This window comes from Nomia melanderi, chromosome 2 (assembly GCF_051020985.1).
Source record: "Nomia melanderi isolate GNS246 chromosome 2, iyNomMela1, whole genome shotgun sequence".
Taxonomy (NCBI): domain Eukaryota; kingdom Metazoa; phylum Arthropoda; class Insecta; order Hymenoptera; family Halictidae; genus Nomia; species Nomia melanderi.
Genome location: NC_135000.1, coordinates 16,558,725 through 16,585,857, shown reverse-complemented (window position 1 = coordinate 16,585,857; position 27,133 = coordinate 16,558,725). Strand labels below are relative to the sequence as shown.

Below are 27,133 nucleotides of genomic sequence, written 5' to 3'. Positions count from 1 at the left end.
GCCTGACGGTATCATTGCTATAGGTGGTTGCGGACGTTCCTCCGTCGAATCGTTCGCGCTCACGGCGAGCTTTTCCTTTGCGCGTTTATTTTTCAGACGCGGGCATGCGCGCGCTCTCGTTCACCAGCTACGCAGAAACGCGTTAGGGCACCGCACACCGTTCGCGTAAGAACGTACATGCACGTACGCGCGATCGCGGAACATATGTGCCCTAGGCACGCAGACACCTTTGTCGTCGCGCCACGGGGAACGAGGAACACGTCGATCCTCAGATATGCTGGTACACCGTGGACGACCGTCGCCGTTCGCTCGCTGAAGTACAAGCACGTGTAGCCAGCTGCTCGGAGGGGCAGCCTGAGAACACGAGAGCTGATAGAACGCACGCACTACCCAGCTCGCTCGCTTGGCGCCCGCCGCAGCTTTTTCAAGTAACAGGTTGGTCATTCCGGCTTCTCTCCTAAAACCGCTTTCGCGCGCTCCTATAGAATCGAGTTTCACGCACAACCGATGCTGAGGGTAGTTTGTCCAAGTATTCTTTAACAAACTGCGAACGGTACCGCGTCACTGGTTGCCTGGCGCAAATCGAACGATCGGGTTTCCGCCTACGGTGAAATAGAGTAGGATCGATGGGACTGGTAATGCTTTAACGATGTATCTTATTGTATGATGACAATTTAAAATAGTACGTTTTGATTCACTGTTTTTTATTTGGAATTTCGCTGGCAATCGGATTTTGGGCATTGGAATCGGTGGCGTTATTAATCGCTAGGGGATTTAGGTGACTTCGCGTAATATTCCGTGGAATGCGGTTCACCGTGGAAACCGAGCTACGCATGTAACGTAATTTCGAGATGGATTTGATACCGTTTTAATCGACCAATTTCCGGCCCTATTTCCTCGATTCCCGGGAACGTTCCATTCTGTGCCTGATCTTCTCTTCTTGGACGCGTATCTTGCCGTTCCTCTTGCCGTTCTTCTTGTCGCTGGATCCGCGATCGAACGTTGGACTAAGGGAAGTGGTGTGATTCTTCCCGTATGGGAAGAATTTTCGAACGATTTCCCGTCGATTCGATCCCACACTTTTGGCCAGCACGGGACAGAGGCTGATGGAATCCTGAAAGTGGATAAAAGTGGATAATAGTTTGAAATGCCTGTCACAAATATTTATCAGGGCCGTGTGCGTCGGTGCGCGTGTATGTAACAGGTCGTACGGTGAATTAAGGTTAAACGAATTAATGAATCAATGATAACAGTGTTTGATTTCGAATGTTCATTGCGTAACAAGGTTGCATGTTTTATTAAAACCAGTAAACCGAGTTTTGCTCGGAGTGGTTCATAATTAATATGCAGCCGTTGGAATGATCGCCGTACGTGATTTGTAGCTGCTTTGTGCATCGTTGTCAACAGTTTGGACGGATGTTTAGAATCTTGTCGGCTGTTTGTAAATTTTAAATATAGGTACTCAATGGTAAAATGTAATAGGTAATAAGATTGTGTGATTCCATTCTATACTGAATATATGTATACATTTATAGTGTATATAATTTTTTTTACTGTAAAGTACTTTATCTACTTTTAGTGGAATTTTTTATGATGTATATTCTATGCGAAATAGTGTTTCAAGTAAATATTATTTAACTTTTTGTTATTCTTGATTTTAGCTGTGAATTCATCAAAGTGAATAGTGATAAAACGACTTAGATAAATATAGATTCAGTTTTTCTGGTTTGGCAAGGATTAATTCTTTATAAAGCAATACACTTATGACACGAGATAAATTTATTTATTAAACATTATTAGTTAAGAATTGAAAAAGATTAATTAATTTATTACTTAATATTTTTTAAATATCTTAATATTTTCAGTATTTTTTAAATGGTGAAAATTAAAACTTGCGTGTGTTTGGAATTATCGATGGGTTTAAAATTTTTAAGCTTTCAATATGTCTGGTACACCATATGTCTTAGTTTCAAACTAATGTGTTTGTACGAATAATTTTGCTTGTTCACTTTCTAACGAATATTATTAATTAAATATAAACATTCACAAGCACAGAAAATAATTCTCTATAAATTGAAAGTTTAGAAAAATGTGTTTGTTATGAGATATATTTTGAAAACAATAACTTGATAGATATGTAAAAGATTTCATAAATCCAAAACCGTGTCTGTCTATTATTATCTGTTTTTACTAACTGTGAACTGAAAACTCATTTTTTGTTGTCTACATGGTTTAATTGTATTAATTACTATTACTTTCCTAAAAGTTACCGTAAAAAACAGGGAACAATAACATACGTGAAAATAGTAAGTAATAATCAGTTACATGAGTGGTTGTACTAAATTCATCATGTAACTAAGTATTTTTTTGAATACCTTTAAAATTTTCATAATTATGTCAAATTAAAATACTCATTTTTAACTCTTTGTGTTTGATTATAAATATTTCTTAATAATAAAATAATATTGCATTTCACAGTTGAAATAACTATAATTTTATTAGTTTTCATGCAACAAGTATATTTATTTGTGTATAATATACAGTACTTCTTAAAGAACGTTAACGATACGTAATCAATTTTGTAATGTGTTGAAATAAATCTTCTTTGACTATGAATATAGTAAAGGGAAATTTTTATTTATTATCAGTCGTAAATGTTCAGTTCAAATGTACTGTATGATAATGCATTTTTCTTTTTTAAAATCATTTAATTTCTTAATGAAAGTAATCTATACTTACATAGAAAATTAATATTCTTTACTATAATAAAATAATAAGATAAGATTTGCTTTTGATAGTTTTTCCTTATTTTTTTGTTGCTTTTTTAACTGAACATACTAAATCTATATGAAAAAGTGTCGTATATTCTAATTCCAACACACAATAGCGTAGCTAGACGTTGAACCAATTGTGCCGTCGGGTAATCAGTTCGAAGCTGTCAAACTGAATGTTCGAAAACATTTCAAAGGATCGTTGGAACTAATCTGAAGAGAAACTTTTATAGAGATTACAAAATTTCTGACCAGTCTACTGATAAGCAAATTCGCATTGAATTTCAACAAATTCACTACGTTATACATAACAGACGATATCTTTAAATTTTTAGTTTGAAACCTCGTAAAAGGAACGTGAAACATCTATAAACGTCATTTTAGTGGTTATTTATGTTTCGTGCTTAATACCAGTGTAACATGTTTTCCAATTTCATGGAACCGTTATTGAAGTCTTTCTACAACAGTTTTACTTTTACAGTGAAAGACATTTGTGAAAACGTTCAAATAAACAACATCGTGCAAGCTGTTATTATTCGCGAAACATAGCTAAACTGCCTTTATACAAAAATTTACGTCATTGAAATCGCATGTTGCGTTCGCATTAAAGGTTTAATAGATCGTTTATGAAAACTTTCCTACGTTTTACATTTACAGAATGTTCACGGTACATCGGTGTTATGATGAGATTAAGTTCTTTGTTCGACTCTTCTGATGCATTTATGTGGGACAGGTTTATATATAAAATCCGATTTAAATTTACGAGACAGAATTTTTTACGATGTACCAGATAGATTTTTTTTTCGAAACGTTTTCGAGAGAAACGCGCGTTTTATGTTCGATGAATGTGCATTACAATTTTATTCCGCGTTTCTCGTTCGATACTCTTATTTTCTTCGCGCTTTTGTCTTTGTAAATTGTGAGGTAAAAGAAATATCATCGGCGGAACACAGATGCACGTAGAGCATGGAAATGTTAATAATTGAAAGTACTATTGGAACAATAAAAAAGTTTCTTCGATTTTTGCTGGATGTGGAAAATAAAAAATGATATCTGCAATAAAATAATTTTAAAATGTTACCGTATTCTCTGTGAAAAGCAACTGAATATTTTGCAATCCTTTTGCTTTTATATTGCCTGTTCTAAAGTAGGTTAAAAAAATAAAATATTTTTTCAAAAGCACTGGTTAAAATCTAGGGAAACCGTATAAAATTTTTTGACGATGTTATCCGATTTGGTTGATCAATTAATCTGACCGATCAATATTTAATAGGACTTTCAGTTCATTATATTAATTCGTATTTATTTCAATGCAAATTAATTCAAAGAGAAGTATTATTCAGTGGAACATTATTCAATTTTCAGTCAGATGTATAACGTTCAAACACAACAAGGGGGATAAACTTTCATAAAGCAAAATTGGTTTAGTTTGCTATGAAACCATCGTTTCAGAGGTTAATAATTTCAACAATACATAATAAATGTTTTTAACAATTTTTGCAATTCTTATGAACCAATCTTATTTTAAATTATTAAATCCCCATTTTAATGATAAGAATTTTCATTTTGAATAAATATAACAACGCGATATATATGGTGTCTTATAATATGTGAAAAATATTTCAGGGATTGATTTAGTATCTAAACATATTGAACAAATTTTACAATGAAAATGTAAACTGAACATGTGTTTGAATGAATGTTTCTTTTTGTTTTCATTTACTAAATCATTGTTGAAAATATTCATACATTATACATACTTCTACTTCATGCAACGATTGTTTTATATCTAAAACGTAGTACAATTGTGCAGTATCAATTCCAGACATTAAACAATTGAAACACAATTCTACACACATATGTCAAATTATAGTTAATTCATTAGTTATGACCTGCTACTGATTCATTGGAAATTTGCAGAATATCAACAGATGAATAATTTTAACTCGTTCATTCCTTCAGGTGAAATACACCGTAATCAGTCGGAATGGCATAAAATTAATCAAAGATGATAGCGAGTTTTTTGAGAATACAAGTACGAGTTATTTATTGAAAAAATTGCAAGCACAGTTCAGTACTTCTACGCGTAGGTACCATATCTTTTTGTTTCTCTGTATTTTTGATTCTGTTTTTATTTCTGGATTTCTAGAATTTTATTTCTTTAACCTTTTGTTTCTATGGGTAGTTTGGTGATACCAATCACTTGAGAACGGTGTGAAAATAATTCCAACATCGAAGCTTTAGTCTTTTTAACTTCTTTTTCTAATTTTTTTATATAATAATATTGATACTGTTTTATACAATATATTGAACATGTCTCCATCGCGAAGAAGTTAACTATGTGGTTTTCGGATACTAATTTATAGTTGAATGAACGAAAATTGTTAATTACTGTTATAACGTCATGATATTATTATTAAAATAAGAATATTTCATTTGTCAGAATTTATTTTCCTATTTCAAATAATATTTTATTTGAACTGTGTATCATTTAATATTTGAATGTTTAAATTATTGGAAATGATTTCTACTGAAATTGCTATTACACATGAACGACACTATGTACATTTTGTTTTGTTATCAATGCAACGAGTGACAACGCTAATTTTCGGGGTAAAAAACATTTAATTACATTTGTTTGAATTTATTGATTTTTAAAGTAAACAAGAATGCACTGGAGTGAAATTTCATCCATTAACGTATTTTACTTTGACAGGTTTTAAGGGTTGAATAGTATTTAAAATGTTTTTTCACTGATTTATACCAGTTCCAAAAGTTTATTATTCTACAAGTGTTTTTAGCCATTTTCAGATACAGTTTCATCATTTATAATTAAACTTTATAATTATCGAATTTGATTATTAAAAAATTCAGTTTTAACCGAAGAATATACACAATAATTATTTTACTAGTCCATTACGTATATGATAAATTCTATTTTACACAGTTATGTATAAAATATTCTATTAAATACTTTCTCTATTACCATTTATTTTGCTATCATTTTGTAAATATTCCACGTATCAAATATTTTTAACATTATCACCCCTTCCAAAAACCCTCTTCAGAATTAACAATATTCTTTCGAAACTCTTTTTCTATATGTCGTATTACGTCGACAACGACAAAGAACTCGATCGAACATCGCTGGTTCAGGGTTCATTTCCCATTCTCAAACTGCCGGATACACTCCCGCAAGATAGTTAACGCGTCGTCGAAAGGCGCTATGGAAATATGCTTCGCGTCCCAACGAGAAATTGGTCCGGCGCTCCAGCTGAGACGCCTCGTTTGCAACGAATATGTAACAGAGTTAGTGAGAACTTCAAATTTACAATCTCGAAAACGCAAATTAATCCGACTCAACTCGGCTTGAAAGCTGCACGAGTAAACCCTTCGCTGCTTGGTCTTTCATACACTTCGCGGAACTTGCGTTGCGTTCACTCCTTTTGTTCGTCTGACGCACTGCGCTTCTGGGCCCACGGGATGTCTCTTGTTGTGTTCGCGTGTCCGCGATTTCCGTTTCTGTTTTTCCATTCCATCTTTGTTATCCGTACGAGGGAACTGTGGCGGATAGTTCCTGCTGTTGCCAGCAATTCTTCTAAAAGCGTCTGCATCGATGACAACGCTAAAAGGGAAAAGAAAATCTCGCGCGTATTCGCGCCCTCGCTTCCTTTACCCGTAATAAACACCCTACGGACGATGTTTCTTTATACTACACGTTCCTTTCCTTTGACCGGATGAAAAACTCGGCCCTACCCTCGGAAATTCACATCTTGCTTCTTTTCTTCAGTGTTCGAGCGTCCTGGCTGCGACGCGCGTTTAACCCTTCGTTTCAGTGTGCATGCTCCCGTTGAACGGGATGCTCTGTCGTTTCAGTGCAATTTTTAACAATTGAGGTACCTATAGTATTGTAAAATAAACTCCTGATTATTTTAAATTGTCAGACAGTCAGAATGCAATTTTTAATTGTTCATATACTTACAGTATTGTAAAATAAGCTTGTGAATTTTCAAAAAATCGATTCTTCTTGCTTTTCATTGTTCACTTAATTGATGTTTCAATAATACTCATCTGAAAGGAAATTAGCGAAGTTATAGGCATTCTAGTGACTGCATCCGCTGGTTGGACTTATTGTCACGTAGAACTTTAATCAGAACAGGATTAAAGGGATTGTTATACTACGTAAGAAAAAGTATTTAAATGATTGTAGTGGCAGCCTTCAAAGTTACCTATATTCGACTCTCGGTCTTAACATCTTAACAGATCTTAACATGGATGCTAACTATAATTAGGGTTAGGAGCAAAAGGGTTAAGGTAATCATCCGCTGATCCCTTCAGAACGTCCCAAAAAACAGTTTCGCGTGGGCGTACTTGAACACGGTGTTTAGCACCTCGAGTATTTTTAGCCGAGTGACTTGTCTCTTGACATTTCACCGAGCGTAGGTTTTATCTGGAATTTCTTGCCTAGCTATTGAAATAAGTATCATTTGCTAATGTTCAGGAGGTCTTATTGATGATTCCCGTACGTTACACGAACGTGGGAGTATCAAAGGGACAGGTCATCTGACGTGGGAATTTTATATTTCATCTACAGGTTGAAGGTTCAGAAGACTGATAACAGCAGCAGTAAAAGTCAACACCGGTTTAATTCTGTCTTCATAAATTATCGTTATGGTTACTCCTGGACTGTCTTGTGACGCACTGAATATTATTTTATGATATATAAAACAAAATATATTATAATAATATTATAATAAGATGTTTTATTATATACATTATCTTAACGTAATGTACAATTATTATGCGATTTACGTATAACACGGCAGTGCAATATCTCGTCGCGTGGCGACAACGGTTACGCGCAGGTCAAAGCGACCGAGCAGCTCGAGCAATCCGAGCTTACAGGGTTTACAGGGTTTACAGGGTCGACATTTTGAGAACTGTGGAGGGTAGAATCCGTGAAGTCTTGAAGTAGAAAGAGATAGCCCGAATGGTCCAATCTTGTACAAAAATTTAGTGAAAATGGCACACTAGGTGAAGGATAAGAAAATTATTAGGTTGTTTCGCAAGTCCATACTGTTTTTCTTCGAAGAGAAACCTTTCCACGGTACCACTGTATTTATTTTAACCCTTTGCGCTCCATGATATTCTGTACTATAAATATTCTTACTTTATAATGAACATAAATATTCATTACCTTCTAGTGAAATATTGATAGTACTTTTTGCAACTAATATAAAGTATAACCTTGCATTAATTAAAGGATAGAACTACTTTATTTTAATGTTTCATGTGTTAATACATTTTACAAAATTTAGTATTGAATTTGAATTTTTATAATTTTACCGTGTTTAATCAAATTGACGATTGTTTTTCGAATGCAAACTGTTAAATGTTTTATATTATTTAGTGGTTTCTTCTTTCCTGTTCAACATCATGTTATAGACTTTTAAATTTTGATGAGAATTCCAATTAAATTGTTAAGAAAAAACCAAATAATATTCGGGTTGAATTAAGATTTAAACGCTACTAAACGTTGCTACAAATATTTGAGCTATTTGTGATGAAAATTCTATCAATAAATGAACGTTTCAAATAGTGGCGTATAATGCATTAAAAAAGAAAAATTTCACGCTACTTTTTTCATAATGTAGTTCAAGATTATAATTTTTAAACTGTCTGAGCAGTACTTACTATCATACAGGTTTTTCTGCAGTACTTGAGTGTTGAAGAAAACTTGTTTACTCTACGCTTAATGCTTCTTTTATCATCACATCGACCGAATAATGTGTTACGCAGACGTTCAGGTGAAAATTAACGTTCTTGTAAAAGTGTTGAAGCACGTGCATTTATACTTGCATAGAGAAATGAAGAAGAAGAGTTGAACGTTTTAAAAACTGCAAGAGATAGGAACAAACTTCAAGTAGAATTAGAATTTCATGAAAAGAAATGTCGTATTCGTAAAAGGGGTGGAAAATGTGGAGTAGACTATTTCGTTGTTCATTCAGAGCGAGATACTTATGTTAATGTATATACAGATACACTAGTAAGAAACTTGCATCATTTTTTCTAATAGCGATTGTCGTGTCGTCTGTAAATGTATCTAAAATTGGAAGTCTCTTCCCACAAAAAATGTTGTAAATTTCTTGATAGTGTATCTGTATATTTAATTTATCAAATTATTATTTGTAATTTGTATTCATATTAATTTCATCTCTCATTAAGCAGTTGTTTCCTTGAATTTTCCATTGAAATCATGCAATGTATAAGGTTACGCAACTCATGTCGCTAAGTTCTATTATTAAATCCAAATAATTATTCTAAATGATTAAAAAAAAGTTGCAAATAGTTTTAACGTCTACCTTTAGCATACTTATATTTGAATATTTTAATATGAAAAGAGTAAAAAATATTGGAATGTATGTATTCTACAGAAAGTAATAAATAACAAATACAGAATAAATTGTCTTCCTTTCTAAGAAAATCCAGCTTAAAAATTTGTTAAATGTACACTTGCATTTAGTTATTTACACATGGAACATGTTTCAACTCGGTGGGAACTCTTTTTAGGAAGCAATCCTCCAACAAAAAAATGTTTTTTACATTCTTTAATTTCATACGTAGAATATTTTTTGCCAATTTTACGTTCTATCAATTATTTTACTAATTTTTTTGGAAACCGGATTTTTCACGAAAAAATGTATTCCTTGTATCGATACATTTCTTTTTATAGAATTATATACACCATTCTTAGTTGCATTTACAATTAGTTATCTATATACATTAAGATAGTAACATATCAAGAGATAAATAAAAATTATTAATTTACAATGATCAATCAATTATTTCGAAAACACATTCAATAAATTATTTAATGTAATTTCCTAAATACTGGAAAATACTATGTCAGTCGCTGACGTTACGTATGTGCACACATACACCGATATAAAGTAATAAATAAAAATCACATTAATTGATTGATTATTATCCGCTTAGGAATTGTCGAAATTTAATGCTGTTTGAGGAGTTATCTGTTATTAAAACTTATGAATGAAGTTCCAGAATTTGTTAATCTTGTTCCAGATCGCCTGTTCAGATTTACGAACGCGTGTAAGCCAATTAGTATAAGCCAATTTAGTGACATAACGATATGCACTCGTTTTCAAGGGGATGAACAGGCTGCAGTATAATGTGTAGATTTGAATCATCGATGTGTTGCTAGCAAAAATGTTGTTTTAGGAAAGAATCAACTAAAATACGCGGAGCCAGACTTCGTAAAGGATGAGAAAATATTTGATTATTTATACTGGTTTTATACAACCTCGAGAGCCCATTAACATGTACGAAACATTTATATCCATATGTCTAACTGTATACAGAATAAACTTTTTGCGATTCAAAATAAATCATTTTATTATATTTTGTATTAACTAGACACACAATAGATTATGTTTTTGAGATTATAAGTCCCTTTTGAGAACTATTATAGCAATTTTATCATGACGTTGGTGGTCTACAATCAAGTGTTAAGTTAATAACGTGATTGTGATTCGAATATAGTTTCCGTGTTGCAAAATTTGGTATTATATTACAAAAGCAAATGTTCCAATCAACGCTGTGTGTTCATTCATGCTATGACCTTACTAACATATGTCAATTCTCGAATACCTGAAAAAAATTAGGATTTTGGTTACTCCATGAAGATTAATTCATTTATTAATTAAGAGTAGATAAATTCTGTAAAAAATTATACAATTTTTCAAATTAGTTTCTAAGAAAAAATAGTTGATAGGCTGAACATACAAGTTTATAAAAATATACAGTTAACAATAATATGTTAATATGATTGATATTCGTCACAACAATAATGTATCTATTATTAATAACGTGTTTATTAGTTAATTATCTACAGTTATTTAATAAATGGTTTTATATATGATTCAAAGCCAGAATTTTCATAGCCACATTGGTTTATTGTAACGCTCTGATATGTTGACAGATTGACACTTCCTCATTTTCGTAAATTAACCCAAGTTACAGTATTACTCTAGAACGCTGGTCGCAGGTACAAACTCAAACACGTGTGGTAACGTCGACCGTGCTGACATATTGACATCTTAACGTACTGATATCATGACATTTTAGCACAGGGTACGATATCCCCTCCGGTGTCAAGTGTATCGGCCGATCAAAAGAGAGACGGCAGCGTTCAACTTGAAGAAAAGGAACGTAACAATTAAAAATATTTCACAAGTTGACAAACGTTTATAATTGAAACTGTTTCATAATAATTATTTTTGATGTGAAATAATATTGAATAATTGTTCATTTTTATAGTAAAAATAACCTTTACTCAGTTGTTGATAAAATATAATATCAACCTGAGGAATTTTTATATATAAAAATTATAAAAAAACATGGAATGTTATTTTAGAATTGAGTTAATATTATACAAGAAAGAGTTAAAGATAAATTCTGTCCTGTTTTGTCTCTTAAGAATGATTAATTCTTAAGATTCTTAATTTAATTCTTAATATTGATTAAATATTTTAATGCTTTTTTAAAAATCTAATTCAAATTACGTATAAAATTCGAACATTTATACATACAACTCATATTTTTATTTATAAATAATTATTAGACATACATATATTTTTATAAAGATAGTGGAATTGAATTTTTTTATATTAAAAAACTATTAGATATTTTCTGTTAAACATATCTTTTATTTAATGTATGAAAGTTACTGCTGTTATTGTCACCTACGCTATATTTAGTAATAAGCGTATACAAATTAAAATTTTGATCGGATACTGTTAATTGATTGGAACCACTTAACTGAAATCCGATTAATTATTTCAATAATCTGGTCGGGGATGATGTAAAAATCGCATATTTCAATTTTCGATGAAGCGGAAAATGATAAGTCCCGAAAATCCTTATTGGAAAATTTTAACTGTTAGGCTAATTAAGATTTGCATGCGCATTACGAAGTTATTTGTGTGCGTTAGTTGATATGAAATGAAATGTCTTCTCCAATATTCTGAATGTGTAACGAACATATAATCAAGCAAAGAATATGATGATATTTGATATTGTGTTGCATTATCCATGGTTTATACGTTATGTATTCATTAAATGTTTAAACAAGTTTACAAAAATATATAAATATTTATGTTCTCGGAGCTTGAGCTCAGAAAAATAGTTTGCACTGTTGAATAAATTACTCTAAGTTTTAATGAAAAAATACAAACAAGAAGAAGAGAGAAAATATAATTTGTTTGAAAATAATTATTTACTTAATAGTTTGATAACATAGGATATAAAAAAAGTAAACAAGATTATAATACAATGATATTTACGTTAACAATTTTTAAATATGATAATGATAACAAAAAATAGTTCTTTGCCATTTTGGAATTATCGATATTATTAAATATCATCTTATCTACAAGTTTGGGTTAAAAGTGACACTACTTGCCACAGAGAGGATTAATACTACAATGTCAGAAGAGAACAAAAATTTCGAAAAAATGTTCAATATGTTTCACAAACTTGATTATTAAATTCTGCTAGTATTTTTATTTAAACATATCTGTAAATGTTGAAAAATAAGTACACAATGTAGCAAATGCATATGCCAATGCATCAAAGTATAATCACCAGATTATCCGAAAAAATCGATTACCTGATCGTCCTGTGCCCCAATTAGCCGGTATAATCGAAATTCTACGCTATTGTGCAGGTTTAACGACCAATCGGTTTATTTCTTGTTAACTATTTCCGGTGAATATTCGTCGACCTTCCCTCGGAATTGCCGTTATAATTTTCCACGAGGTGTGTATTACCTTGGTTACTTATTGCAAGAAGGTCACAGGTTGGCCCACTTTCTCACAGCTGGCAATGCGATCTGCTGAACATCGTCGTTCATTATTCTTTCCTCTTTTTCTTCAATACTCTTTGCTATGGCAACTTTATGATTCACATAGTACTGTATGGAACTATTTTGTAGGATTTAATAATATTTGAAATGGACAAGTCATAGAGTTTATAGCAGTGGACCATCCAATAAATAATTCGGTTTTTCTATCATTCTTTTATCTTTAAAAATTAAGGCAAACATTTTAAATGCAATATTAAATCAAATAATGTAAATATAGGAAGATAAGAATAATGATTCTGCTTATTTGGTTAGATATTCAATATTTTAATTATCCACCTTTAGTCTTACTTTCTATAGCAGCGTAAATAATTTAGATATTCAACTCACGTGAAACAAGCTACATAATCATAATTATTTTGGAGAACAGAGGACATAATTTGATACAGTTCGTCAATTTACTGTGCGTCGCAAAGGTGTCATGTATTGACAGTATTAGCAAGTTAAATACGTCTATGGTAATACATGATTCGTAATTTATAGTCTATCGACGGGAACAGTGGTATCGTGTGTTGTGCAAGCAACATGATAATATGTTTGTTAGACTAATTTGTAATTCAGAATAGGAACCTGCATTCAGAAATGATCGAATATTAATATTTATCATGTTTGCGATTATTGAGAAAACACGACCGTTTGGTATACAACGAAAGATTAATTCATTACAAATAAACGATTACCTACATTTAAAAGAAATGTTGAAAGATTGGATATAAATATTTTGTCAGCTTTCAGGGAAAAATTTATTCCATTTTCCACAATATTCTCTAAAAAATGCATGATACTGTGCACTAAAATCGCTACGTCAAAAAACGAATTGGAAATATTGTCTACTACGGCTACCGTTCGCAATACTTCTATTTCGTTTGAATTCGACAAAAATAAACAGCTATTTTAGTCATTCTAACTCAGAAACAATTATATTTAATAAACTTTGAAACTCGACATTGAATCTATTTCAAATTATATTTTTGACAAAATATTTCTGTGTAAAGAAATTTAATTGTTTTTGTTTTAGATTATTTTATTAATTGCAAGATTGTTATTTTGTAAAATAAATATTTACATATATATAAATAGAAGCCTTTTTTCAAATAAAACTGTGATTTCGATTTAATTTAGATTTCGGTACTTCGACTTTCATTTTGAAACCGTTGGAAGTAAAAGTTCAGAAGCAGAATGTCCTATTCTTCTGCATGTTCGATTAGGGAACTCTTCTGTACTCTAGATTTTCACTGCAGATTACACTACGTAAACTACAATGATTATTTTCCTATTACGCGTACGTGTGCTCACAGATATCGATTTTTCAATCACAAAGTTACTGCAATTTCACAGATCTCCCTACATAAATTGAAACTGTTTTTATCTCTTGAAATGAAGTTTTCGTCAATGAAACGTATTTTCGTTCGCTCAATGCACTTCAACGTCATTTAATATAATGTTTTTTTTATAATTTATAAAAAACTACCCAATTTTATTATACGTAAATATTTGTAATGCAGGTTCACCTTATTATTGAAATAAATTATTTATTGTTGGTATAAAATATACATTATTTTAATATTATAATCTTGAGAGTATGATTGATATATAGGAAGTGTTATGTTCCCTTAGTAATAGACTAAAAATTCAAATATCCAAATCTAATTTCTTTGATATACGTTTGACTATACACTGTCTACTTCTACTTGTACATAGCATATCTTTCATTGAGCTTATGAGTTTCTTTAACGTTCGTATAATTATGGAAACCTACAAGTGGAAATTGTAAGAGTTAATAGAAATATTATCTGTTCCTAACATGTAATATTTATTTAATCGGGAAATAAAGTGTAAGATCATTTTTCTGTGTAATTATAACTTTTACAGATTTCTCTTTTCTTGTATCGTGAATTCTTGTAAATTTAATAATACGTTGATAATTTAATAATAATTAATAATTAATAATAATAATAAGTTGATAATATGAATTGTAAAAAATAAGTCTTTATAATTTATTTAAAAAGAAGATAAAACACGTTAGAGACTATGATAAAATTACACAGTTTTCCAATGATGAGAACGAAAAAACTTGAATGAAAAGATCTTATTACACGTTCCACAGTTTTCTTTTTGTAGAACCTTTTCCGATGTTTCTGTAGGCATAAACTTTTTCTAAAACTTTTTATAAAACCTTCTCCAGTAAAACAATAATTATTATTTTATTAGAAGACCGATAAAGATTGTTAAGAACAGCTCATTCGAAAGTGGTCTAGAACAATTACCCAAAATAAGGCATGCACGATACAAAAGAAAAGAAAATGTGCAATCGCTATCAGAGAAGGGACGATTTTATATAAAAAAATTGCAGTCAATTCCAGGCCACTTCTATACAGGGGTATCCGGTAGTTTTCTAAATAAAATAGGTCCTCTGGCTGTGTAACAAGTACCATTTTATTGGAAGTCCGTGTGTGCACTGGTAAATCTCTTTTACTACTACTTGCCTCTTATTGTTAGACTCCTTTCGTAACCGTCGAGGAAACACGTTTCCTTGCCGACTTGAAAGCTAATATTTATGCGGCTTTTTCTGATCATAAATCGCGTAGGCGAGGGAAGGGCGAGCCGCACAGGGGTAACTTCGAAGGGCGCGTTGCTTTGCTAGGCTAGGTCGACGGAAAAGTAGAAAGCTCTCGATGGTATCAAAGGAGCCATTATGCGTTTTCGCGTACTCCCTTCGTCAAATGTCCCTCCCTTTAATGTTCTCCCGGCTAAATTTCGTCGGCGTTTACGTGCACCGCTGCGAATAAAACGCTGGGGCGGGATTTATGTCACTCCTTCCCACTTTATTAGAACAAATTTATTAGTAGTGTTCCTGTTACACTGGTGAAGACGTTAAATGTGTTGGTGCCTGTCGAATGTTACCGGGGTTCGTTCTATAATGCACGCACTGGCTTGGCGGGGGTGCAATATTCAGGTCATTCATGTACTGACTATTTTAAAAAATATTTAACAAATTCTGTTTGATAATAGAAGTGTTGACAGAATCCTTTATTTTATTATTCTTATACATGATGTACGATAGAATTATATATTACTTGTAATTAATATTTGACAATAACAATGTTGATAGAATTTTTTATTTTTTGGTGTTTCATTAGACTATAATTAAATAATGATTTTGTTTCATTTGCTCTTTTATGCTTGAATCAAAATTTCGATGTAATCGTACGATAAAATTACATGTTAATGAGGTTAGTGTCTAGAAGTTTTTCGTTAAACTATAATTAAATAATACTTTAGTTTCTTAGCTCTTTTATGTTTAAATCAAAATTTTCTCGTAAATACGAAGAAAAATGAAAGATGCATGTAGCATAATTACTATATAATTGTAAGAAAAATTTTAAAAATGGAAATTTTCTAATTACCAGAGATATTTTATTAAGAACCTTTTATGTGGCATAGTGAATAAATTGAGCATCTTAATTGCAGTTTTTCTTTATTATTATTATTAGAAATGCTTTTAAAAGTATAAAGCAATAGACAATCAGTAAAAATTTCCCCTTTATCTGAAGCTACCGGAGAACAATATTTCTATAACTAACGTGGATTTTATTTTAGAACAACCTATACTCGTGGAAACTACTCTCTATTATTTCCGTTTCCTTTGTTCGTTAAAATTATCCTCGAATCAGTGCACACATTTCACAGAATACTTTATGCGAGGATTAATTTCGCGATATCTTCTTTAAGCCGCCTGAATATGTATGAAAACTGTTCCCATATACAGGGCAAATGCATTACCGACTCTTATCAAAAAGTTCTTTGATGCTTGCATATTTCCAACACTTTATACTTACCGCATACAACGGTATTCCTATTATAAAAGTGTCACGTTACCTATTTGCAGATTCTGTTCGAAGATATAAGGATACAAAGTGCAAGTCCACCTAAGTACAGATTATTTATAAATGTTATTAGTGTAAATTAGTATCTGTTTTAATTGAATAGTACGTTCGATTTCCAATGGCAAAGTGGTAAACGAATCTTTATTACATACTGTTATACTGGTATATAATGTCCATGTAATGCAATAGATACGATATAGTTACCGTTTGTCTTATATCGAAGACCACTGCTATACGTATAAATACAAATACAAATACAAATACAAATACAAATACAAATATAATTGTCTCATCTCATTTTCAATGTTAATTTACTATTCGTCAATACGGTTACACATAACCAATCGAAACTATAAACAAAGCACATAACGAGCAACCCTTTTTGCCCTTATATTGTCCCGTGAGCCAACTGTGGTACAACGGACGGTAGGTACGGTGAACGGAGGACTACTGTATATCACACATCAAAGATCGCTCGCAAGAGATTTCATTCCTACAACATAAACAAAGAATCAACACCAGCCCCATTGTTGTCAAGTTTACGAGACGGAGTAAAAACAACAGATACCAGACCGCTTTTCAGTTTCCGCGAGAGACGGGGCGCGCAAGAGTCCTTGGGAGAGCTGTACTTTCGAACACCTGTAGGGAGATCGATCGTAGAGGCCTTGCCCCAAAGCGGTGCAGCGCTGCGTGGCTACGTCCGAAACACTTGTTGTCAGTTTCAGGAAGAGAGGGAAGAGGGAGAAAAACTTACATTCCGAACAGATTAAAGTCACCAGCAACAGTATCGGTTTGAAATTCGCCCGGCGGACCGTCGGTTCATGGCGTTTTTTGCAAGCGCAGGCCAACACAGGGGACTGGGTTTCGGACACCTGTAGCTATATTGATCGGTCGACAGTTCTCAACCTCGAAACCACCCCTTTGCCGGTGGCATTCGAGTAGGGGAAGTTAAATTCAATCCTCTTTCCCTTCTCCTTGCCCACATCGACACCGAGCAACTTCGTCTTTTCCGCCTCGTGCATCGAGGAAATTTAATGTTTCCCTGATCAATCACGTCGTGCGTTGTGTTGGCCGCGCGTTGCGAGCAGATCGCGTGGGTGGTTTTGGCGCGAAGAAAATGAATGCGGGCTTAGAGCTCGAGGTCGTTTAGTTTCTTCATTCTTCGCGTCTTATTGTCAGACACTTAGACACGTTGAGTGGCAAGTAAACATTCATCAAAACTCCAATGTGGTTTTCTTAACACTAGAACTACCGCATCCGTATAAATTACAGATTTTAATTCCCTTATTTCGCAGTCATTGATATCTTGAAAGTGTTAAATGTCCGAAAGGATTCGAAAAATAAATAGTTTCATTTGAACATTATAATACATACATATTCCAGTACTTTCGTTATCCACTGTACATTAGAACTTCCGTCAGATTTCTCAATTTATGCCACTTAATTTAAGTTAGCAGCCATTTATATTACGCTTGAAATAACCGTCGACGTGTCTCGAAGAAATAAGTTTGAAATCGTATCTTAAAACATAAATTACCGAGAGTTTTAACGAATCTAAAGACAGCTGTTTATACAGTTGCCAAGAACATCTATTTAACATGAATAAATGAAAAAATAAATGTGCAGTGTAAATTCCTCAGGTTCAGTTTTGTATATTGCTATCACAGCTGCCTGTTGAACAGCGTAAAAGTTCACGGGCAGAACAGAACGCGAGGTGAAAACAAAACGTGTGCGAGCATACCTGCGGCGATTACACGCGCTTTTGCAGCGGGAGTTCGCTGGCATCGCCATAAAAGCAAGCCGAGAATGAGAATTATTGAAAACAAGTGGTCGGGCAAATGGGTAATAAGAGCGTGTGAGATCTGAACGTCGTCGTATCGTGCGATGCGAAGTATCTAAAGCACGATCTGTGTCACTTCGTTTTTCATATCCTCATATACACGTCCCTTACCTCTTCGATCGTGTGCAAAGCTGATACTCGCAGAAATGGAAAGTGTTCAAGCACGAAGTATACGTACCACTTTCAACAGGGTAATGATCAACAATAATAATCCAAATTGAATATCGTATACAGGATGTCACATGTTAATACATTGCCGACTGTTAATGTTTTGTTTAAATTTTCTACGGCAATTTGACGCATATTGAATTTTATAATCACTATTTGGTAAATGTTTACGTCGACTTTGATTGATGCAATTACACAATTGCATATATATATAGAAGAATAGAATATATATATAGATATATATACATGAACTGTTAAATAATAATCTTTTTTTGTTTAGACATAAGTAACTCTAACATTTTTTTTTGAGTATGATATTTGGTAATACAGTTGCCTTTGTGTAATGTAAAATTATAGATGTAGTATCATATGAGAAAACTCGTTTCCGGTCGCCAATGTGTTCATACATAACATGCAGACCATTTTGTTCATTTTAACTTATACTGATTACAATCAACTCGTTTATCTATTACTCAACATGTTCTCGGGATCTTTAATTGCAAATAGAAATACTTTTAATTATATGTAATTCTCAACGTTGTGGGTACCCATATCGGCAGTGCCATAGCCTCTGCAAGGTAGCTATAGTTTTTCAGTATTATTATGGTTTGTTTTTCGAAAGAAGAGTCGTGAGATACACCGATAGCCACAGTAACTGTCCTCCCCACCATAACCACTCCAGACTTATGACATTCGGATGCGTGGAGTGGGGTGGGCAGCTGTTGCAGGTCTCAGTGAATCTCAAGGTTTTTCTTTCGAGATACAGACCATAATACGGTGCCGTTCTTCCATTTCCAACTGTCGCCTGTTCTCGCCATTGCTTCTACACTCGTTTTCAAGTAGCTGAGAGTTTTTGTTCTTTTGCAAGTCAGTTGCGTAACATGTTTTGAAGTAATCTAAACGTACTCTAAGATTACAATTACATGTGTTACTTATCTTCTTAGAGATGAGAATTAATATTCTGGAAATACAATAACGTTTATGATATCTTTCCGAGGCTGCAAGTTATACAATGTTAAAAATATATTATGTGTCACATTTAGAAACTTAAAAATAATTTATTTTAAAAGTATTTATACTTGAATAAAGGTATTATTTTTAAAAATTTCGTTACGATTATATACACTTATAAGTTGCTCAGTTTCAAGCTTAGTGTTTTCAGGGTGATCCGTAAGTGGATTCTATGTTTCCGAGATAACATGAACTAATATACAACAAAACTTACGTTAGAAAAGTTTTCGAAATTTAGTTAGGAAATTCTAGTCCATCTTTATATTCTTCAGGTATTTCGCTAATCAATTATTACTTATTATTTTCTAAGTAAAATTATTTTAACCCGCTGACCTATGATTTATTTCACAGTTGCGCTCGTTAGAACCATTTCATTGTTGATAATTTACTAGAAACCAAAGGAAATTGCATGCCCTTCTTATGTTAACATTTACTTAAAGGATTAATAATTGACGATGGAAAAGTGACATTCAATTTTAACTTAAAGGAATAGAATGACATTTACATTTGCTAATTTCTGCTTGAAATTTGTGTTACGAATCTGCCACGAAATTAACACTGTTATAGTTTGATTTATTAAAGTGGATAAATTTTACGAGGAACTTCATAGTTAATAGTGACTACTTGAACTGAAAGTACAATAAAAATGTGCAGTAAAACAGAAAATAAAAATTTTAAGTTACGAAAATGATAGAAGTAGGTACGAATTTTCGGGAGTATCTAATATGAAACTGTAATCCTTTAAACTCAAATGAATTGGTGCATTTGAATGAAATACCCTATTTCAGCTGACGGTGCATACGCACCTTTCATAAACATAACTGATTGACCATAATGTTTCCCACGTATTTTAATGAAATTAATAATCCTGAAACAATGAGATATTTGTGATCAGCAATGAGAAAGTGATGAATTGAATATCCTGTTGCAACCTAGCTTAATACAAATACTCACATAGAAACATCTAAAATATTGAATAATATTTCAATGAAAATTTATTTGACCTGAAATATATGTTTACAGTTGTTAATTAATCGATGTATTTGTTATGATGTTTATAAGTATTTACTTTTCAAAAGTATGCGAATTGTAATTGTATTCTCTGATGAAAAATATTTCTATTCACATTTTATTAATATACACTTATTGTTAATATTATACTTAATATGTATTCCTCTATTTTTGCCATTATTTTTTAATTTTGCTTTAATAACTTCGTCGTACATAATATCAGAGACGCATTAAAATATTTATAAGTTTATCTTTCGTGTTCTGGTCGCCTTTAGAAGTTTTCTTTTAACAATAGCTTTCCAATCTTACGTTGGGTTTATGTCTGTTATATTGTATTTCTGAGTTGAAGAAACAGTTTTACATTGTTCTCGCTTCGTAATTTTGGTATTGATCGGGCTTGTTGAATGAAGGCACACATTTCCTCTCTATTAATATTGATTTCCATCGCGAAACTTTCAGATTGCTAACTCCCAAATGAGTATGGTAATTTTAGCCACAAAATTATCTCATATTTCTGCGGGAAATCAGCAACAACATACACAAATATTTTGTATTATTTTTTATTATTATATATATATGTATATATAAAAGAAAATATTACATTTTCATGAAGCATAATTAAAGTCAGCGAACTTTAACTTTAATTATTTTTAAATTGATAGATTTAAGGCCAACTGTGTTAATACCCTTTTTACAGAGAAAAATTTTGCATTTTTAGGCGCATCAAACATAAAAATACATGGACCTACTCTTAGATTATGCTTATTTTTTTGTATCTCCAACGCTTTTAAAGATCCAAATGCGTAATAACAAATATATCTTAATATTCGATTAATCAAATTAACTAGGACCAAGATGATTCGGATAATCAAATAACTCGGTTAATTCAATAATAAAATAATTAATTTGACCACAAACAGGAAAATGAAAAACGATTCATCACTAATTTGAATGATCGAAACTTCGAATAACCAAATCTTAGATAATCGAGATTCTACTGTACTTCGATTTATAGCTATTAATTAATTAATGCTTTGAGAAGAAAAAATGAAGAAATGACAAGAAATATTTATTTCTTGTCTCAATTTTGTCATTAATAATGTCTACTAAAGAAAATAGATAAATTTACATTTCCGATTTAATGTTGTACGAGGAATTTTTTATTCTTCGATTGTATCATGATTTTCTCTATGAAATCGAATTGTTTAATCAGTGAAGCGATCAGTAGTAAAATAAAATATCGTAACCTGCAACTGGGTTTATAAATAAGTACGTGCTGTTGTTTAAGAAACGTCAAGAAACGAAGTAACTTTCTATTCGGATCGGATGCGGTCGACTAAGAAAACGCAGGTTGATTATGCATACAGGAAACTTCGACTGGGTATACGGCTGAATACTCGATAACTTTCCACGGATACATGCGGAACGTGTTATCGATGATATTCGGCCAGATAAACCGCGCCCAATCGATCGGCTTGAAGGCGGTGTACCTGCGAGTCTCCTCAAGCCAGACATTAACTGGCTAACAACTAATTCTCAACGTTCAGTGGGTTGGAAGAGTAGGGTAGGGTGGAGATAACAGTCCCGTTTTTCGCATAAATGATTGTATAATTTAGTAATAACGACCTGCAGATGTCTTTTTTTATTTTTCCTAAACCGTAACTATCGTGCTTTACTTTTACACTGTTTTCTGATTGATACTGATATTGGTGTATTATGTTATAGTATAAAATGTTTGTAAACTCCAAATAGACTTTTCGTTCTATACACAGGCCAAAAAGTAAAATATAAAATTATATAAATATAAAATTAAGTATATATAAGATTAAGTAAGTAACAAATTCTTTTCTAATTAACAGATATTTATTAAATAAATCCTTTTTCACATATACCACTTATTTTCTACCACTTATTCTCTAGCTACTCTATAAAATTTCATTTTGTTTCCTATTACCCATTTTGCAACGTACTTAATTATACTTAACGGTTTATAAAAAATACAAACATTTTGTAGTTAAGATGTATTTGGATACTGCTGATCGGTATAGTAAACCGAATTTTTATGTAGGTATAAACTTTACAGACGGATTTATAGAAATTATAATTAAATAAAAATATATTTTTTCCATTAACGTTTTGCATACGGTTAAGACAAAGTACAAACTTCATTGCACTGTATTAAGGTTTGCAGAATTAGAATGAAACTACAGAACCACCATCGGTATAATAGCATTATTCTGTGTATAGTAGAATATCTGGAAAATAAACATTCATTAATAATCAGAGTAGAGAGAAATGGTTGAAATACGCAAAACTAAATTTACATGAATTAACAGACGTTTGGAAAAATCTACCAAAGAATAGCATACTGTCCTCGACAGAAAATGTTTGATCAAACAAATCAGATTTTTGTTAAAACAATTCTTCACTTATTAAGCGTAGAAAATATTTTCATCAATAGCAAAGGCAAATGTAATGATAACGATCTGGGTGTATAAATCAAATATTAATGTAAAAACGTAAAAGCTCTTTGCAAAGTACGCAGTAGAAAATTGAACATGATAATTGAATAGCGAATCGAGGATGCGTTCAATCATCCCTAGACGTTGATGAAATTATTGGCAATCTCTATCGTCGTCTTCTTCATTCGTCGTACGTGTATTAAGAGTGTTTCAATACTTCGTCGTGTCACTTAATAATTTTTCATAATTACATATTACATAGTTGCACACATTATGTTATTTTATGTTTGGTAGAAAGTCGTTTACATTTATTATTTTTAGTAAAATATTAAAATTCTTTTTAAGTATTAGATTAAATATTGAATACTAAATTTTGTTTAATATTATGTAAATTTCTATTTCATTATTTTTCATATAAATATAATATATTTTCTGTTTCAATGAACACATACGCACAAAAAGTTCATGTTCAAAATTTTAGTCGTATACTTTTTTTTAGAGGTACTGTTTATAATAGTTGGACCATAAACATTTTGCATAGATTGTATGTTACACAGAGACAATGTATTCGTTGTCTGTTATTTTATTCAGAGCTTGTTACATTATCTGTAAATTGCATTGTTGCTTTGGGATTACGTGAAAAGAAAAGTTAGATAATGTTGAGTATATTTTAACAATAGGTTTATGGAACACATCAATATAACGTGTATTGAGTTTTATAAATATTATTTGGTAAATGTTTCTTCGATTTCGATTGGTACAATTAGATGAATTTCCATTCTAGTTGTTCACTTTTGAACCTCTAATTTCCAAAATCTAAATGATCGAACATCGATTATTTTAGGAATAGTAAAATTAAAAATAAAATAAATAAATAAATTGTACGATAAATGTCCGCAAACCTAGTGTTAAAAACGAAGTTTGGGACATTTTGTTATATGTTCAAAAGAATATTCCTCACATAACAATAATTAACTAATTAGACAAATTATTTACTAACCAATTTTGTCATTTTCACGTAAATGGATAGAAGGTAATAAGATCGATTGAAAAATATATAATGCTATATCATAATTGATGTAACCAGTAAGTTTCGATGCTGGATTCTGATGACTCATTTAGCTAATTCTGTGTAATACTGAACATGTGTAACAATGAAAAATTACTTGTAACCAGAAGAGTCTGAATTTTAAAGCTCTTTAGCCGAATTAATTAATTAATTAATTAAAAGATTATTAGGTACAGATCATCCGACTCATCCACCTTTGATAGTGCTTTCACTTCAGTTACTTCTACCATAAATATATATATAGACTAATCATCTCGGTATTTAGTTGATGAGTGGCTTTACCAGTTTAAACTACACCATGTTCAATTTTGACTACCGGTAGAGGTCAATAGTGGTCAGACACAACCAATTGTGTTTGAAAGCTAATACCCAGTAAATTTTAAGGTTCAAGTTTCTCGAGTATAAAGGTTTCAGGTGGTATGACTAATTAAACAACCAAGACTTGTGATCTTAATTTCAATTTAAAATGAACAATTTTATTTTCAACACTACTTTTGCATCTTAAATCTTTTATGGCGTGTCTTTGAAAAAATATATGAATATAAACATTATGTCGGTAAAACGAGAAAGTCAATGGAGAAATATATCAGTGAAATAAAGTCGGTAAAATCATTGAAAAGCAGTTTCTGAAATTTCATATAAAACCACCCCAATTAGTTCAAATAAAAAAATTGTTGAATTAGACTCAAGTTTAGTTAAGTTTTAGACTCTCATGACTTTAATTCCATTGTTCACATGTGAAAAACAAATACACATTCATTTTGGGTAAGTAAGAATGAATATAATTTGAAGTGATCTACTATATTTAGTTATATATCACACTAATTTATAAAATATTGTAATACATCATTGATTGTAAGATGTAAAATCCTCTAACAAATAAATAAAAGGAAACAAAATATCTCATGATCTCACAAAATAATGAATATACTAAGTTTTATTTAATTTTTAGTGTCTCCATGATTCCTTATTTTCTCCATGCCCTATGACATAGTGACATCGTACACAAAATGGCGTCGCACAGTGGGGCATTTGACCAGGAAAGCTAGCTAAAATTATTATAGTGTTATTTAAAGCTGAAAAATGATCATGTAGTATATTGATGGATTCACCTAGATATAAGCTACAATATTATAAAGTTAAAAATTGAATATGCTTGAAAAATGTCGGTCACTTTAATTTTTCTTTACTAAAAAAATTATTTTTCGGAATTTTATATATTGAAATGTATAGATGATTGAATACCATTTATGTTTTGTTCGAAATATTTGTTCATGTTATCAGACAGCTTTGAAAAATCATGGTGCACGCACAGATAACGATAAGATTATCGACCTCTCATCTATCGTGTTAACCAAGTCTCAACATCTTGATTTTCTCGAATATGACTTTAAAAATGTAGTAGTATGTTTTTAAAGTGGTATTCTTTTGATGTCTGTAAAACAAACTGATTTTTTCGACTCGTTACATTAGAGTACTAAAATATTAATAATACGTAACCAGGTCAACACTAGGTAGCAAATTTTTATATAGTTATATAAAGTTACATCGAAATATTAACATATATAAAATCCAAAGGGGAATTTTGCGGAGAAAACAAGTTTTCGATTGTTATGTGTTTGATTTTACAGGAGAAAGAATGTTATACTCACATTCTGGGTTTGTAAAAGTCATAAAAGAAAAAAGGGATATAACTGTTAGGAATTTACTTTATATACCTTCTTTTACCATCTATACCTGTCTTTTATGTACTTTTTCATCGGTGCACTTACAAAAATCTACTTGCTCGGTATGAGTATATTAGTCTTCTCGACCGTAAGAATTTTATGCACTTATTCATCCGTGCACTTACAAAATTCACTTGCTCGGTACATATTAGTCTTCTTCCCCAGCGCTTGAATTATTCATTTTCAAACATAACATTTTTCACTAAATATTGCTGTTCCTAAAAAAAACAACGTCACAGTTTCTTTTTATAACTATTCAAGAATAGAAGGACAAAATTTAACACTAAAACTTCCAAGCAGTTAAATTGACATTATCCTATCAATCTCCGAACTTGAAAGTCATGGGCTCGCGGAACTTGTATACGTAAGTTGATTTGCTAGCGTGATATAACTAAATTCGCCTTGTATGCCTTGTATAGAATAATGGATGTTATATTTGGACGTTTTAACACTAAAACTACCAAGGAGTTGAATTGACTTTTTGAAATTCGCCTATAAAATCATCATCTTTCGAGACTTTCATTGATTTACAATTCAGTTTTCGTATTGCTAAATCAATTTCTTTAATAATTTATCAGAAAAGTATATGCTAGCTTCTTAATAATTATAAAAAAAAGACATCAGGAGTGGGTTGTTTTGACCCGTCTGGTAGTTTTAGTATTAAATTCATTTTACTTGAAAATCAAATCTGACCTTTTAGCCAGCTTTTCAAGACGAATGTCCCACTGCACGCCACTCGGAGCGAAAACTCGAGCAACTCTGTCCTTCCGTGTCCGATGGACGCGATTAACGTGTAAAAACGAAACAGAATAGAAAGTAAAAGTGTTTGGGAACGCAACTTGCAGGTCCCCAGTCTGTTTCGTTTTCGAGATGTTATCGGGTCGCTGGCTGCGTTAACAGGGGGCGTACGAGTCACGCGAGATCGCAGTGGTGCGGCGCGACCCGCAGTGAAGGGACACCTTTCACGACCGTAACTTTTCAATGAGTTAAGCAAACGTTACTCACGACCGGTCGCCTGGCATGTGAATTGACCGGCGAAGGCTTATCAGACACGCATCGGACCTTCAACCCTCCGCGCCGACCTTTCCACCGATCGTTTCTAACATTTTTATGACGGCTTTATCGTGTGCCCAGACTCCCATCAGCTCGATCTCTTTTTTCCGACCGATTCTATCTGTGACCCGTGCCCCTTGGCTGCCCTTCGATTTCTAATACTCTTGTCGCGGCTTTTATTCCTTTGGCTCGGA

At 32.0% G+C, this 27,133-nt stretch overlaps 1 protein-coding gene across 5 annotated transcripts in view; it reads left to right on the top strand.

Annotated features, from left to right (window-relative positions):
- Fife (regulating synaptic membrane exocytosis protein fife) overlaps positions 1-27,133 on the top strand; it is a 210,823-nt gene continuing 183,690 nt past the window's right edge. For all 5 annotated transcript variants that reach the window (XR_013001417.1, XR_013001418.1, XM_076374246.1 and 2 more), the window contains exon 1: positions 1-435. The gene's annotated coding sequence lies outside the window, so the exon portion shown is untranslated. The remainder of the gene's footprint in view (positions 436-27,133) is intronic.